The sequence below is a fragment of the Diprion similis genome, chromosome 13, assembly GCF_021155765.1.
Source record: "Diprion similis isolate iyDipSimi1 chromosome 13, iyDipSimi1.1, whole genome shotgun sequence".
Taxonomy (NCBI): Eukaryota; Metazoa; Arthropoda; class Insecta; order Hymenoptera; family Diprionidae; genus Diprion; species Diprion similis.
The window spans coordinates 1,998,913-2,006,194 of NC_060117.1; the positions used below are offsets into that span (position 1 = coordinate 1,998,913).

The window sequence follows — 7,282 nt, forward strand, 5'->3', positions numbered from 1 at the left end:
ATGTATATAGTGTGGAGTATAAGTAACATATGCAGCATGGCATGTAAAAAATCATCGAAAGCGAAGTTTGGTGCAAGAATTTAGGAAGAAGAAGAAGAAGAAGAAGACTGACATCGACGAATGGAAGGGAGGAATATTATTCCCAAATTATAATTCTTCGTCTTCTTATATATTTTCTATTTCTAATCTAACAAAAGTCTAAAATTTTTCTTCACAGTGTTCCGAAAATTTAGATTTTACCTTTTTTTATTCTTCACCACCACCACCACCACCACCGCTTATTTGCGCTTTTTTCTCATTATTCGTTGTAATGATTAAACCTTATATTGCGCGAAAATCTTAGATCCATCATTGTCGTATGTATATATGTATGAGGCATTCCACGTCAACTTGACCAGGGTTGAGCCCCGACTATCTGAAAATTATTGAATGTTTTTTTTTTTCAACAGTCTACTCGGTAAAAAAACGCGACCTGAATTTTTTTACATTTTTTTCTTTCTTATGAAATGGTTTATTTTTTATAAATATTTTAAATCGAATGCGAATACCGATTTTTTACACCCTGAAAATATTACCAAGAATCCAGTGAATTACTCAAAACATCTTACCGTTAAGGAAAACGTCGGCCAAATTTTTTTTCTATTTTTTTTTTTTTTTTTTTTTTTATCACCTAATTCGGAATTTGAAAATTTTTTAAACCCAAAATTATCGATACCAACTAGAGTGGCGCGTTATCGAATCAGTGAAACCGAACATTTACAAGTAAATTGACCCTTATTTGACGCTTTTCGATTAAATCGTGTGTTAATTTTGAGTTTAAAAATTTTAAAAATTTCAAATTAGGTGATAAGAAAATGAAAAAAACAAATTCGAACCAAGTTTTCCTTAACGAGGTGTGTTTTGTGTCATTCACTAGATTTTCGCGAATATTTATAAAAAAAAAATATATTAAAACATTTATAAAAAATAAACGGTTTAATAAGAAAAAAAAAAAAAAAATGTAAAAACACAAACCGAGGTCGCATTTTTTTCCGAATAGAATGTTAGAAAAAATTATGAAATAATTTTGAGATGGTCGGGGTTTAACACTGGTCAAGTTGGCGTGAAATACATCATATATATTGTTGTCTATGTATACGTATATGTATATATTGTTAGATACATGTATCTATCTGTGTTTAAATTACTGACCTCGCTAATACACAAACGTATAAATTTACATATTATATGTATGTACAGTACATAGGCGTATTTGCGAAATGTAAATTTGCATGCAAACAGAAAAGATTGGAGACATAAAATGCTTATACATATTTTTTCACATACCTAGAAGACGCAGAATTGGTCTATGGTTTATCGTAGATAAGATGTAGATTAAATACATGTATAATATTATATATCTGTACACAAACGGTGATTGGCAACATTAAAATTTTAAACGCATTCCAATTAATGATGATGTTTTGTCAAGTTTTTTTTCTTTTCTTTTCCGTTTTTTTTTTCTTCTTGTTTTAATTTTTTCATCCTTCTTTCATAAGTGTGTGTGTGTGTGTGTATATATATATATACATATACATTGAAAAAAAAAAAAAATTGAATTGAACTAAATTCAAAATTAAAAGGTGAAAGAAAACAGCAAAAAAACAAAGAAAAAAAAAAAAAAAATCGTAAAACGAACGTCGAAAGTTATAATCGCGTCTCCCTGCAAATTATTACATATATCTATGTATATACAATGTGTGTATAGTAATACAGTATATATAGATAACAGATGCTTATAAAATTCTTACGTGCAGCACAGTTCAACGTGTGTATTATTTTTCTTCTCGATTCTCCGACTTTCTCTCTCTCTCTCTCTCTCTCTCTCTCTCTCTCTCTCTCTCTCTCTCTCTCTCTCTCTCTCTCTCTCTCTCTCTCTCTCTCTCTCTCTCTCTCTCTCTCTCTCTCTCTCTCTCTCTCTCTCTCTCTCTCTCTCTCTCTCTCTCACAGACTTTTGGCAGTTTTTTTCTTCAAACTTCTTTTTCTTTCCGTCCGCGTGATCGGCATACTTCTTGCGGCATGTGTGTGTGTGTGTGTGTGTGTGTGTGTGTGTGTGTAATTTTAAGAACGTAACCAACGCGCAGAAATAGAATTCAAACCGGTATTATACAGTGTATCTTTCGCTTTCGATTTATACCAACAGCAGTCGATATTGTCTAGAGCATAATACGCGCAACTTTATCTTTGTTATACGTACATAGTTGATGGGGAAAAAAGAAAAGCAAAATTGAATGTAAAAAAAAAAAAAAAAAAGGACGTCGGGAGGGGAGGGGGTAACGACGAAAAATAAGAAAAAAATATATATATGACCTGTGGATCGAAAATTGTTAGCGTAAATTAATTTATACGTAGGTAAGTATATGTATAAAACATTAGAGAAAAAAAATTTAGCGCTGAGCGTGATCAACGCATCGCAGAGAGTCAAAATGGCAACGAAGATAAAGGCGTGCGATAATATTAAGAACAATAATAACGACGTTGATAAGAATAATTTAAAAGAGAGTGAGTGAGAGAGAGAGAGAGAGAGAGAGAGAGAATAAAAAAAAAAAAGAAACACAACCTCACGCAGTGTAATAGGTCAGTTATATTCGCAATCTGTTGAGAGCGGACGACGACGAACGACGACGACGGCGGCGATAAATTGTTATCAAGGTAAATTCTTATCTTTTTTGTTTTTTTTTTTTTTTTCTTTCATACCGTCTACTAATTTCATTATTACGTTCTTTTCATCGTTATACATACTTATTATTACTACATAACATCTTTCTTATATTGGCGAGGGCTTGTCGCCGGCGTCGAGTTATTAAAATTATACCATCATTATTATTATTATACGGTTATTATTCTTTCAATGTTAACATCTACGTATATGTACTGTATATCTAACACGAGGTTTGCAAAAATTATTTACAAATATATTCTTTAAATATAAATAATATCACTACGCGATACAAAATTATAAATTTTTGCGGTCTAAAAATTATCGTCAAATTAAAAATCTATATAGAAGGAAGTCGCGAAAAACAAAACATAACAAACAAAACCCACACCCCCCCCCCCCCCCCGCGCACCACCTTACAACAAAAACAATAAATAAATAAATATAATAAAATAAAAATACAAAGTACAACTGAAAATCCACTAAAAAGACAAAAGTTGTTTTTTTTTCTTCTCTCTCCTCTCTGGCTATCTTTCTTGCCTGAATATTATATTCCGATCACGTAACCAACCGCATCTATATATATACATACATAATGTACACGCAGATAAATATATGTATGTACAATATGTATATACTTTGTGTTCACAGTTGCACACGGTCTAATAGATAGCGCGGTGCTATAAATCGTCCGTTTAGCGAAGGGGGGAGGGAGGGAAGGGGAGAAGGTGGAGGCGATAATTTTTAGAAAGTCGAAGTACGGCTGCGTTGAATTCTCTCTCTCTCTCTCAACTGGTGACGAGAAAAATCATACACACATACGCTTACTAAAAACGTATACGTTTATATGTTTTTAAAAATTAGATATAGTCCGAATGTGCGGATATTATCTTAAAAAAACAATAAAATAAATAAATAAATAAATAAGTAATACACAAGAGTTCTGAGAGAAAAGAAGGAAAAAAAAAATAAATAAGAAGAGAGGGAGAAAAGATTGAATCGAAGAATATAATTAATACAAGGAAGAAAAATGAAAGTTAAAAATTGACTCGCTTGTTTTTGGGGGAAAAAAAAAAGATACAATTATACAAGAAGAAGAAGAAGAAAAAAATGGACGACGTTCGAGATCGGATGATAAGTTTGGATGGATGACGCGTCGTGTTAAGTTAAAGTCTGTCTGCGATGCCGGCGCCAGAGTTGCCTACCTGACCCGTCTTAACAAATTTCGGCAGCACCCCGTTCGCGACAGGCGTAGGTTTACACGCGTGCTAGATTGCGCAGAAACACATGCGCGTGTACTTATGTACTTTCGTACAGATCGTCGTACGAGAGTGAGTGTACGATAGATTCTTGCGCAAACAGAGAAACAGAAAAATGTGCGGAATATACACGGCCATTAACGTGGGTTTAACGCGACCTACGCCGCGGTCGAAAGAAACGACGGCTCTGGTCCCCCACCACCGCGATGCATACATATGGGTTATTCCATGCCAATTCGACCAGAGTTAAGCCCCGAACATCTGAAAATCAGGCCATATTTTTTTCTAACATTCTACTGGGTGAAAAACGCGAATTTTTTTAATACTGGTCAAATTGGCGTGGATTTCCCTTAGAATGGTAACCTTATTTTTTTTTTACCTATTATGGTAACTTAAAATTCATATCTTCGGTAAAATTTTTGCCTGGGATGACTTTTCACCTAACGTTACTATTCTAGGTTTAATTATTCACGTTTTTGTCAACGAATTTCATCATTTTCAACGGCAGGTAATAAAATTTACCAAATTAAACTTTCATCTGTTTTATTCGTCATGTGTAACAATAATGATAACGATGTATGATAATATTGATAATACGCGTTTTCAATTCGAATGTTACGTGGTTTATAATAAATATTAAAGACAAAACAAAAAGTCACGTTTGTACGTATACATATATTTGTGAACGATGTCAAAACCGGATCCGAATACGTAATGTAACCTCGATGTGTTTTATTTTCTCTTTCTTCGTCAAGTTTACGAGCTAAGGAGAGATATTTTTAAAAAGCTTTCATAATAATCGGTTCTAACGTATCGAGGATCTCTCCTCTTTCTCTTTCGCTGTTCGTGTTTTCTTTTTTATTTTGCTTTAGTTTGTTTTTTTTTTTCAGGCAAGATCTAGGACAAATTATTTTCGTTTCTCTTTTTTCACCCCCCCCCAACCTGTTTCGATAACATATTCGAAAAGTGTGCGCGCAGATATTTTCCTCTTTAAAAATTTCTCGGAGAAGATTGTGTAATTGTATTATTACCGAAGAGTTTAATTTTATCACATATTGTAATAATTTGACTATATATAATATATATATATCACATACTTACTCGCAATTTCGACTAAAGTTTCCATGTATTCTTTTTTTCTTCATATCACTTCTGTATCTTTTCCATATACTTGATATTCGGAATTTTGTAAGAGGATAATAACAAAACAAATGATGCCAGAAGAAAGTGATAAAAAAAATTAAGAAAACCAAGATAAATAAATAAGTACATGAAAGAAATGAACAGCAAAATCAGGGTCAGCAAAATATCTAAACGTTCTTCCTGCGTCGCAGTAGTCCTCGTCGTCTCCAGTAATATCCTTACATCGTTGTCGTCGTCGTGCCACCACGTGCTAGCGATCGATAAGCAGCTCGCGATGTAGAAGAGTCAGAACTTAAGTTAGGTTAGGTTAAGTTACAGTTATCTTAGATCTACCTTTTTCTAAGCTTAAGGTACACAGGCTCAGCTTAGATTATGTTACATTTGACATGTGGTTCATTATATAGGTTAGGCTTCCTTGAGTTGCACGAAAATCAATCTACAAGTCAGGCACTCTCATCGTCGAAAACAACTCAATGAACCAATAAACCAACCATCGTCGTTGCCGACATGCTCGACACGTGAATGGCGACAGTAATTCTTTTTTTTTTCTCTTTCCTCTTTATCTCACTCGTGTTTTGTTTTTCAACAAAGATGGTGGACGAGCGAAACTCCACACATGAACGTGACACATTATGTTACCTATATGTATATTGGCGAAATCGTTTCGTTGGTTTGACGATTCGACTGTTTCGTCATCCCCCCCCCAAAGGGCACGGACAAGGTGCATCCTGAAAAGTGCATAACATTGAAATGGCTTACCTCGTCATGTGTGCAGTCGTCCTATTCGGCGGGTGATCAATCGCCGATAGTTGTTCGGAGGCGGTGGAGCGTTGACAACGTCGAAGATGAGGAGGATGGAACGTTTTCGCGTTTGTTTATTAATATGCCGAACTGGCGTTGGCGTCTCGCGGAGGACGGAGCACGCGATCTGTGATGTGATGTGATGTGACACGGACTCGGTCGAGGTGGCAGAACGACGCGCCAGAAAATCCCTCGCGGAATATCGGGGAAAACTATAAGCGAAGGGGACCAGCTTTTCCTCTTGCGCCGAAAAGCTATCTCAACGACTAGCGGAGAGACGAGAAACTCTCACAGCTAGATGCAGAGTTTATTCCACGACGTACGCGTGTGACTCTCTGGAAACAGTGGAAGAGACATCGACATCGTCGCTTACTAGGCGCTGGTGTCGGCATCTAACGACGAAACTGGGAAACTTCAGCAGGAACTGAATTGTAGAGTTCAGCTCGCGCACACTGTACAAGAAGGTTTAGGAACACCTTTGAAAAACGTGTTGGATTGAGTGATTAGTGGATTGGGGAGAGACGCGAGCTTGCGAAGTATTAGATGAAATGGGGTTTCAACTTCAACGGCACATCTCTAGACAGGAATTCAACACTTGACGTAACGCTAGGCACGCACATATGCAAACTTTTTCAACTACACAAACGACCACAGCGCCATCTCTGCGCATTCGACGTGTACTTGGTCTACTGCAGCCACCACACTTTCACCTGGTTTCAAATATGGCCGACAAGTACGGGTCAGCTATAGAGTTTTAAAACTGAAAACAGAATACAAGACAGACTAAACATTCTAGCGTTATTACTGTGATTCGTTTGGACAAAGATAACGCGTCCAAGTTCTTATCAAAATTTAACTATAATCTCGAAAGAGTTTCTCTTCTTCGTTTATTACCTAGTTTCTTTTTTTTTTCTCTACGCTGTTTCGTGATCGCGACTACGTTCACGGCGTTATTCTAATGGATAGCCTCCGCATTTCCCTCTCGCGCCATCCTTGACGCGATGGTCGATCGATAAAAACCCGTTTTCAGTTGTATTACCGTCGGTTAATTTATCGCCAGTTTGCCAGATGAAATAACAGAGTGAGGAAACACTTTTTAAACATTCGAGGCACGGCGGATAATAACGCTGCGACGTGAAAAACGAAAAAAAACTGACGCCATGTTGATATTTAAGTCACGTGATCTCTCATAGATTTCTCGAGATTTTCAATTCTCACACTCACTTCACGCTGATGCCACGTGATGCTAATTGTAAGATTGAAAATATATTAATAAAATAAACAGTTTAATTGTATTGAACGATGTTACGATTAGATTGAACCAAAATGTTGTATGAAATAAAAAATAATTAGATGAATAAACAGATAACCAACTGTGTCC

At 35.8% G+C, this 7,282-nt stretch overlaps 1 protein-coding gene across 1 annotated transcript in view; it reads right to left on the reverse strand.

The window, feature by feature from the left end:
• Window positions 1-6,132, reverse strand: part of LOC124413954 (steroid hormone receptor ERR2-like) — a 39,986-nt gene extending 33,854 nt beyond the window's left edge. Inside the window, exon 1 of the mRNA XM_046894774.1 lies at window positions 5,860-6,132. The gene's annotated coding sequence lies outside the window, so the exon portion shown is untranslated. The remainder of the gene's footprint in view (window positions 1-5,859) is intronic.
• Window positions 6,133-7,282: the final 1,150 nt, after the last annotated feature.